The sequence below is a fragment of the Myotis lucifugus genome, unplaced genomic scaffold (assembly GCF_000147115.1).
Source record: "Myotis lucifugus unplaced genomic scaffold, Myoluc2.0 scaffold_343, whole genome shotgun sequence".
Taxonomy (NCBI): domain Eukaryota; kingdom Metazoa; phylum Chordata; class Mammalia; order Chiroptera; family Vespertilionidae; genus Myotis; species Myotis lucifugus.
The window spans coordinates 689282-699640 of record NW_005871391.1 but is presented as its reverse complement, the minus strand read 5'-3'; the positions used below and the strand labels follow the sequence as shown (position 1 = coordinate 699640).

General features: G+C 46.7%; 1 pseudogene; it reads right to left on the bottom strand.

Annotated features, from left to right (window-relative positions):
• Positions 1-6818: 6818 nt before the first annotated feature.
• Positions 6819-10359, bottom strand: part of LOC102421311 — a 5450-nt pseudogene continuing 1909 nt past the window's right edge.

Below are 10359 nucleotides of genomic sequence, written 5' to 3'. Positions count from 1 at the left end.
GCCATTTTAATTATAATGTTTTGGTGTGGGCCTCTTTGGGTTTATTTTGTTTGGGACTCTGCATTTCCTGGACCGGCATGTCTATTTCCTTTGCCACATTAGGGAAGTTTTTATTATTTCTTCAAATAGGTTTCAAATTCCTTTCTCTCCTCTCTCCTATGATGTGAATATTGGTATGCTTGATAATGTCCCAGAGGCCCTTTAAACTATCTTCATTTTTATTGTTGTTGTTCTGATTGGATGTTTTCTGCTTCCTTATCTTCCAAATTGCTGACTTAATCCTCTGCTTCATCTAATCTACTGTTTACTCCTTTTAATGTATTATTCATTTCTGACTGGTCCTTTTTTATGTTTTCTATCTATTTTTATGTTTTCTATCTCTTCATTGAAGTTCTCACTGAGTTGATCTAGTCTTTTTTTGAAATATATTTTTATTGATTTTAGAGAGGAAGGGAGAGAGTGAGAGAGATAGAAACATCAATGATGAGAGGGAATCATTGATTGGCTGCCTCCTGCACGCCCCCTACTGGGGATCGAACCTGCAACCCGGGCATGTGCCCTTGGCTGGAATCAAACCCGGGACCCTTCAGTCCACAGGCCGATGCTCTGTCCACTGAGCCAAACCAGCTAGGGCTGAGTTGATTTATTCTTTCACTAAGTTTGTTGAGCTTTTTTAAAATATATTTTTTATCGATTTCAGAGAGGAAGGGAGAGGGAGAGAGAGAAAAACATCAGTGTGAGAGAGAATCATTGCTCGGCTGCCTCCTGCACACCCCACATTAGGGATCAAGCCCACAACCTGGGCATATGCCCTGACTAGGAATTGAACTCTGACCTCCTGGTTCATAGGTTGATGCTCAACTACTGAGCTACACTGGCTGGGCTGTTGAGCTTCTTTATAACCAGTGTTTTGAACTGTGCACCTGGTAGATTGCTTGTTTCTATTTCATTTAGCTCTTTTTCTGGAGTTTTGTCCTGTCATTTAATTTGGGACATGTTTCTTTAGTTCCTCATTTTAGCTGCCTCCCCGTGTTGTTTTTATGTATTAGGTGGAGCTGGTATGTCTCCTGGTCTTGGTAGAGTGGCCTTATGTAGTAGGTGTCCTGTGGGGCCCAGTGGCATAGCCTCCCGTCACCCGAGTTGCTCCAGGTGCACTTCCCATGTTGGCCATGTGCACCTTTCTATTGTAGTTGAGCCTCGATTGTTGCTCTTGGCACATCAATGGGAGGGATTGACCTCTAGGCCAGTTGGCTGAGAGGACCCACTTCCATTACAGTAGAGGATCTGCTATGCAGTTTCCTCCTTCTCCACCCTCCCCCCACCCAGACACGACCTTCTTCAGCGGGACTCTGGTGCTCACTGAGTCCATCCCTTGAGTGTGTCGCTCATGGAGGTGGTTGGGTGGTGCTCCAGCATGGTCTAAAGCTGTCCACTGGGTGGGCTGGCTAAGGGGTTTTCCCAAAGGTACAGTCCAAGGTCAGCCTCTGCTTTTTCCCTGCCTGGAGCCTCTTGGCATTAGCTACTAAGCAGTCTGCAGATGGTTACCAGTTGTGCTGGACATGGAGATACCCAGGAGAGGCCAAGCTGTGAACCGAAGCCAGCTACTGCTTAGTACAGAGCTTGAGGCTGCTTAGTGAGAGTTATGGGACATGTTGAGGCCAGATGCTATTTGTTTGGGTTTTGTGGACCTTTGAGATTTTAGAAAAGTCTGCAGCAGGAGCCACGACAGGCCATTTGTATGGAAATATCACTGGAGTCAGCTTGGGTGGGCCTGTAAGTTGGGTGGAGTGAGGTCTCAGGTAATCACCAGACATGGGCAAACAGTGTAAACCAGGTTGATGGAGACTCAGGTATGGCCTGAGCTGCTTGTGCCTGCAGGGGAAAGGTCAGCAAAGGAACAGTGGCCTCTACTGTGGCGAGCCGGCACGGCCTTGGCATACTCAGCCCCAGGGCGCCTTATGTGCCATGCCAGCTCAGCCTGGTTCAGAGACCCTGAGAGGGGGTGGTGAAGGATTAAGAAAAGACAGACAAGAGAATGAAAGCTGGGTCTCGGTGGGACGCTGCTTCTCTGGTGGAGAGACAGTGCCAGCGCCCACAAGCCGTGTCTTTATTTTATAGCAGATGCCACGAGGCAAAGTAAGGGCGTGATCAAGATATTTACAACATTCTCATGGGTTTCAGTCCCACTCAATTTACATGCACCTGAACTCTATCACTCCCACATCACTCAGGCATGTGGGGCCACGTGTTCGGATCATAGGTTCAAGCTTACAACTACGTATAGCTGTTGGCTATAATTGTGCTGGGAGGGCTCTGCCCTCCAAGCTGGGACTTGCACATGGCAATGAGAGGACTGTGCCCTCTCCTCAGTCCAAGGCTTGAACCTGTCCAAAACACTGTAGCCGCGCCCACACTCTACCACCATTTTTGTCTGGGAGAAAGCTGCTCCTCCAGCTCTTACCCTGAAGCCAGACCATTCAGTTTCTCACAGTATGTTCCTGGCACCTTGCGTACTGCTGTCCCAGTGCTGAGCTCTGAGTGAGTGAGTCTCAGTAAATCTCTGTGCGGGCCCTTTAAAAGGAATGCCTGGGACTCCAACAGCCCCATCAGGACTGCTTTTAATAAAAATAAAAATAAAAATAACCCAAGAAACAATGTACTAGGGAAGAAAAATTTTCCACTCCCATCGAAGGTTCTTTTGACTGGTCTAATAATCAAATTGAGATGGTTATGTGGGAAAAATGGAATAAATTTTAATAACATGTACACCTCTTGTTTACAAGGGAGAGACCCAAGAACACTGAATAACTTGCTAAAATAGTGGAAGCCGTCACCTTAAATCCCATCCACTTTCAGCTAAAAGCAAGAGAAGATGTTGGGGGTGAAGAGGTAGTTATGGGAAGTTACCAGGTAAAGCACAACAAACAAGGGTAAGATTGTTAGGCAGATTTACATGCAGGGCCTTCTCCATGTACAGATTAAAATGTCCTTTATAAATGTGAATGTCCTCTTACAAAGGATTACTTCTATTTGGTTTTCATGTCTCCTCCCAACTCTGCTGCCGGGAGCCGGTCCATCCTTGCTGCTTGACACAGTCGCTGCAGGAAAGAAACATCTGCACAGCATATGTTTCAAGGGACCTGGCATATATAGCATATTGTTCTTAATATGTTTGCTCTCTTTAGCGCCATGTGTTTTAACCAAGGTCACCTCTCCGAGAAAGGTTGTTTCCCCAGGTGGGGATTTTTCCCTGAGGTTAGGGAGGGGATACAACCCCTTAATTAAGTGCCAGGCGGGTAGTTAAGCTACATAATCTTTACTCCCTGGAATGGAGATAAGAAACGCCCTAACCTTTGTAATAGAAATTGACAGGATTAAAATCGGCTGGTATAAATATGGATGTAACAAGACAATAAACATCAGATCCTCGTCAGTTCCTAACCAGAACTCCGACCAGAACTTTGGCTGGAGATCCTGGCTAGAGGTCCTGACTAGGCTGCTGATCAACTGAAGGCTGTCTTCGTGTCATTCCTTCTTCGCCGACTCCGTCCACACCTTTGGGGATCCCTGGACCCGCTGGGGTTGGACCCCAACGCTCTGCTGTTTGTTAAAATTAGTCAGCCTAAAATCATCAATATTCCCAAGGTGGCAGCTCCGCTTACCTTCATTGGCAGAGAAAGATAATATGGCAGTTTTGTGGGTTAGAACTTTAATTTGCAGTGAAGCTAGTGAACTAGTCATGCATATATACATGGATTAGGATAGATAGCATACCCAGTGAAACAATAGAATACTGGTTATATATATAGTTCAAGGCTCTGTATGTAGTAAAACTATAAATATGCCCACCTAAGGACGTCCAAACCTGCAGAGAATTTTGTGAGTTTGTTGAGCCAAACTGATGACTGCTGCAGAGCAATATTTCAAATGCTCCTGAAAATAACATTTTCACAGCTTTTCTTATGCATTTGAAATTAAGGAGAAAGCAAGGTGGGGATTGGCTTATAGGATAGTTAACAAGATTGTATGCTCATGTTAATAGCTCCTCTGAGAGGTATTACTTCTGTTTTTTCAAAGGTCTGTTAACCTAGAGGCACAAGAACAATGGACAGGGCTGGCTTAAAACCTTTCATTAAAGAAGTCATAGGCCTGGGGCATGACTGCCCACCATGACCTGCCTAGTTAGGAATTTATAATCTATTATAGCATCCTTTTTTCTTTTAAATCTATTTTTATTGATTTCAGAGAGGAAGGGAGAGGGAGAGAGAGATGGAAACATCAATGATGATAGAGAATCATTGATTGGCTGCCTCCTGCATGCCCCCTACTGGGGATCAAGCCCACACCCAGGCATGTGACCCTGACCAGAATCGAACCTGGGACCTTTCAGTCCACAGGCTGATGCTCTATCCACTGAGGCAAATTGGCCAGGGCTCTTTTTCTTTTTTAAATATATTTTTATTGACTTCAGAGAGGAAGGGAGAGAGAGAGAGAGAGAGAGAGAGAAAGAAAATATATCATTGATTGGCAGCCTCACACACACCCCACACTGGGGATTGAATCCAAAACCTAGGCATGACCGGGAATTGAACAGTGACCTCCTGGTTCATAGGTCTATGCTCAACCACTGAGCCATGCTGGGCAGGCTATAGCCTCCCTTTTTCTGTTTCTGTCTTCAATGGTAGTGGAAAATTTTTCTTCCCTAATACATGTTTCTTGGGTTATTTTTATTATTATTATTTTTAAAATATATTTTATTGATTTTTTACAGAGAGGAAGGGAGAGGGATAGAGAGTTAGAAACATCAATGAGAGAGAAACATCAATCAGCTGCCTCCTGCACACCCCCTACTGGGGATGTGCCCGCAACCAAGGTACATGCCCTTGACGGGAATCAAACCTGGGACCCTTCAGTCCACAGGCCGACGCTCTATCCACTGAGCCAAACCGGTTAGGGCTTTATTATTACTATTAAAAGCAGTCCTGATAGGGCTGTTGGAGTCCCAGGCATTCCTCTTAAAGGGCCCCTACACAGATTTGCGGAGACTCACTCACACTGAACAGCAGTAAAAGGCAGGAAAGAGCGAGGCAGAGTATACTAGTACACTCTGGCTTCACGGGTCCCAGTAAAGGTGGTGCTGTTAAACAGGACTGGGTACTGACCTGGCTGGTTTGGCTCAGTGAGTAGAGCCTTGGCCTGTGGACTGAAGGGTCTCGGGTTTGATTCTGATCAAGGGCACATGCCTTGATTGTGGACTTGATCCCGGCCCCAGTCCGGGCAACCAATCTATGTGTCTCTCTCACATAGATGTTTCTGTCTCTCCCCCTCCCTTCCACTCTCTAAAAATCAGTGGAAAAATATCCCCGGGTGAGCATTAACAAAATAAAAACAAACGAACAAAAGAAAACTGGACTGGGTACTGCCTATCACTTTATTGTGTTTACATTGTGTGAGAAAACCAACTGAACACCATTCGCATAATTAAGGACTCTCCGTGAATGCCAGGAAGGAGGAGGCTCTGAAGAAGCAAGGGACTGCTAATTTGGGAAAGCCTGCAGTGTGTGATGGCGGGGTACGGTGGTTTCTGAGAATCGGCAGCCATGGCTGGGCAGGCTGGTCATTCTAGAGATGAAGAGGAAGAGGTAGGGCCATAGTGGCCAAGTTTCACCTCTCAAGGCCTTCAGGGTCTCTCATAATTTAATTAGATGTGAGCCATGTGTTTATAGAATCATTATGCCCATTTTACAGTTGAAAAACGAAGTTTGAAGAGCTTAAGTGTATTCTCCAAGGCTAGTCTGACTCCAGAGCCCCCAGTCTTACCTCTGTCCAGTACCTCACTTTGCAATGCAAACTCACTGAGCCCTCAGTCAGCCCATGAAGTTGGCACTGCTGATATTCTGTGTTATACCCGGGGGAGCAGGGTGTGGAGAGCAGTTAGGATGTAGCGAAGAGGCAGGATAGTTACCTGTTAGGAGAATTTTTGACAAGTGGGAAAAGGGAAACTGAGGCAAATGGTTAGACAAATAGGGCCAAACAAGTCAAGCAAATTAGAGCCAGCTAGTTAACCACAAGATCTTGTCTTCCCCAACCAAGGACACTTGAGAGTAAATGATTTACACCACTCCTCTCTAACCAGAGAATAAAGAATTTAAATCACCCTGATCTGGGAGATAAATAACAGACCCATTTAGTGCCATCAGTGCCAGCCAAACCCAAGGACAGATGAAGTCAGGGGCTAAATAACAAACAACAAAAAAAAAGCAATTAAACCAAACAAATCCAAGATTGAGACAAAGCTGACCAGAAAATGACCCTGGCTCCTCTATGCCCTCATTTTGGTGCATCAATATACTAAAAAGTACAACTGAAAACCCATGAATATTCTGCTGCAACCCTCCCCTAGGGTTCCCTCCTACAGAAGAGGGATAAAGGCCTCTGGGCCATAAATTGCAGTGTTTGTTGAATGTGCCTGGGGGTGAGACTGGGTGGGGAGGGTAAGAAGCGGGGAGGGAGAATGAGTGGTGGATTGAGCAGGGGAGGTCAGCGTTTCCTCCCTTCACTAGTCCCTCCACTGTCAACTCGCCTGCACCGTCCAGGAGCCTGCTAAGTGCCAGCAAGGAGTTGGTCCTGGTTCTGCTGAGCTGGCTCCCCTGAGCACTGAAGCCACAGGCGTCCACACTAAGTTAGAGTAAGTTCTGTCTGTCCGCCAGGCTGGGTCGAAGCCCAGGAATGATCTCTAGGCCCTCCAACTTGATCAGCTTCCACGGGACAGAGCCAGATGGAAGGAAACCCTGAGTCAGTGCTGTTTCAGGCAAGTGCTACAGAGTTTTATGGATGTGAAAATACACATTCTGTACAAAGGAGAACAGCACACAGATTCTCCTAGAGAAAGAAGGGACACAGGGAAGCTGTAAGGCTGTGCCCCCCAGAGCAGAGGCAGCACCTCACCTGTCCTGGGGAAAGCCCTGCGATGAACTGATTTGTGCCAGGAAATCCCAGAAAGGACTAGGAATTGGAGCGCCCAGGGCCTACTGAAGGTGGGTGCTCACTCGGGGCTGGAGGATTGCCTGGGAATCCAGGACAGTAGCCGCCAGGGCCTTCCTGCTGGAGAACCCTCCCACAGGCCCTCAGCCTTCTGTGGGGCTTAGTGTTTCTGCAGCCCTTGTTTCTTGTTTTTTTTTTTTTTAATATTTTATTGATTTTTTACAGAGAGGAAGGGAGAAGGATAGAGAGTTAGAAACATCGATGAGAGAGAAACATCGATCAGCTGCCTCCTGCACACCCCCTACTGGGGATGTGCCCGCAACCAAGGTACATGCCCTTGACTGGAATCGAACCCGGGACCCTTCTGTCCACAGGCCAACGCTCTTTCCACTGAGCCAAACCAGTTAGGGCCAGCCCTTGTTTCTTCCTGGGTCTTCTCTGTTTCTTCCCTTTGGTCTCTGAGTTGTTCAATTTTTATTTCTATATCTAATGCCTCCCTGTGTTTGCTTATCTCTGAAATTTCTGTACCTCCAGGCCAGGCACAGCAACTCCCCCCAGGCCACAGTCCCCCCAGGCCCTCAGTTACCCACCCTGGCCCCACTGGGGCCTGGCCTCTGAGTCAGGCAGGTAAGGGCACAGCATCCCCAGGTGGTTTTCACCTTGGGAAACAGGACTGAGCCCATCTCCACTGGCCAGAAGGTGGCAGTGAAGGACTGTTGCAGCATTATTCCTGCCTCCCACTAATTCTCACAGGTTAGGTTTACAGAGTTACTAGTGTAACTTTTTGGACCCGTTTCCTCTACTCTAACTTGGGGATAATAGAATAATTTTCTGCTGGAGGTAATTTGAAAGGAGGTGCTCCCCTGGCACATACTGAGTGCTCAGTGCTGATTCAGTGCCCTTGTCATTACTTCCTCACATTTCTCATCCAGCCTCACCACTGGCTGGTGCTGCCTCCTTGGGCATGTGCTCCTATTGGTGCCCGAGGGCACAGCACTGGACAGGACCACTCTCCTCTTGACCTGATGAGCTTTTGGTGGGAAAAACTTTTCAGACTCCAGATGCCTTAACAATTGTACTTAACTTAAATATCTGAGCGTATATTTTTTGAATCACGGTATCTATGTGATCTGTCAAGAAACCTGAAGAAATGAGCTCTACACATAGTGTCCATTTAAACATTATATTTATATAATCACTGTTTACATACAAATGTATACCTTTACCAGTCTACAGAGATAGCATGTGTGCCTATATGCATATCTGTACCATTTATCTCCCTTAGAACTGATTTTAACACTATGGTACACTTCTTCTGTCATTCTTTCAATATTTATGTAACCACTATACTTCTCTAACCATTCCATGTATTTATATATAATTTTTATTAAACCAGTCTATATTTCTTTTTGGTGTTGTTGTTTAAACCAGTCTACATGTGTATCTGTAGGAAGATAGATGTGTAATACATTTCTTGAACGTCTGGCATGTCAGATTCCCTCTGTGCTTTATAAAACATGGTTTAGCCCTCGCTGGTTTGGCTCAGTGGATAGAGCATTGGCCTGCGGAGTGAACGGTCCCCGGTTTGATTCTGATCAAGGGTGCATGCTGGGGTTGCAGGCTCCATCCCCAGTGGCGGGCATGCAGGAGGCAGCCGATCAGTGATTCTCTCTCATTATTGATGTTTCTATCTCTCTCTCCCTCTCCCTTCCTCTCTGAAATCAATAAAAATATATTTAAAAAAATGTTTTATATAGTACATGCTCATATCCCTTTTATATGTGAAGGTCAAATGGTCATAGCTGACATAATTTAGGTTCTTCAGCCACTCAAAGTAAGATGCTGTCACTAATCCAGCATTCAAGTAGAGATCTGGAATGACCACAGTGTTCCTCTCCAGGAAAATCTGATCAGCTTCTGGAGTTGTCGGTCCATTGGCACCTTCAGCAATGATCTTGGCTTTGGTTCTGGGTGAATTGGACTTGGTCAGCTGCTTCTCACTGGCATCAGGGATCAGCATGTCACAGTTGGCTTCAAAGATGTTCCCTTCATAAAGCTTTGGCCTTGGGGTGGCCCAGGATAGAACTATGTTGCAGTTGGAAGTCTTCCAGTTCCTTTGGGTCAGTACCATCTGGATTCCATATGTTCCCATTAGATTCACCAACACCAATACATTTAGCACCAAAGTGATGCACATATCTCAGCGTGCAGGCCCACATTGCCAAATCCCTGAACAACAAATGCTTTATCTCCAAACCCTGGTGTCATCCCTAAAATGCTCATGGAAGAAACTTCACTGATGAAGTTTCCAATCCCATGGAACACTCCCCGGCCAGTACCAGAGATCCACCTGTCTATGGAATCCACCCTGACTGATGGGCTGCCCGTGAAGGCATGGGCATTAATACCATAGTGCCCAGGGGTGCTAGCGTAGGTGTCAGCACTCCAGGGCATGTCCAGCTGGCCCGTGCTCATGCCTGGGGCAGGCACATCACTGCCAGGACCAATCATGCCCTTCTTTACCAGCTCCATGGTGAGCCTCCTTGTGATCGTTTCAATTCATGATCGGTAGTTCTTGGGATTGACCTTAACACCAGCTTTGGCACCCCCAAATGGCACATCAACCACTGCCCGCTTATGTCATCAGAGAAGCCAACACTTTCACTTCCTCTACACTCACATCAGTGCTGTAACGGACACCTCCCTGGCAGGGCCCGCAGTGCTGGCTGTGCTGGGCCGGGTAGCCCTCGAGGACCTCCCTGGAGCCATCACGCCAGAAGGGGACCGACAAGATCAGCACCTGGTTTCAGGGCTTGATGATCACAGGATACCACCCTCCCCATTCCGCTTCTGCTCCTCGCTCTCCTGGGTCTTGAGGTCCTCCACCAGCTTGAAGAAGTTGGGGGCTTTCCCAGTCAGCCGCCACCTTGCTGTAGTGTTGCCGGGAAGGCAGGGACCTGATTCACAGGTCATCGCTCCATCACTAAGCCGTGCCAGCTGGGCAAGACCTTCTTATTCTCATTCCTGGTCTTGCATTGGTGCATACACTTCTATTTATTTGAGTTTTGTTGCTGATGAACATGGAGGCAGTTTCTGAAATAGGGCTATTAAGAATAGTGCTGTTGTAAATGCTAAGAGTTTTCTTTCCATTTGCAACAGCATGGATGGACCTGGAGAGCATTATGCTAAGTGAAATAAGCTAGTCAGAGAAGGTTAAGTATCACATAATCTCACTCATTTGTGGGATGTAATGAACAACATAAACTGGTGAGCAAAAATAGATCCAGAAACATGGAAGCATCGAGCAGATCGTCAAACCTCAGAGGAAGAGATGGGAGGGTGTGTGTGTGTCGGGGAGTTGGGAGGGAAGAGATC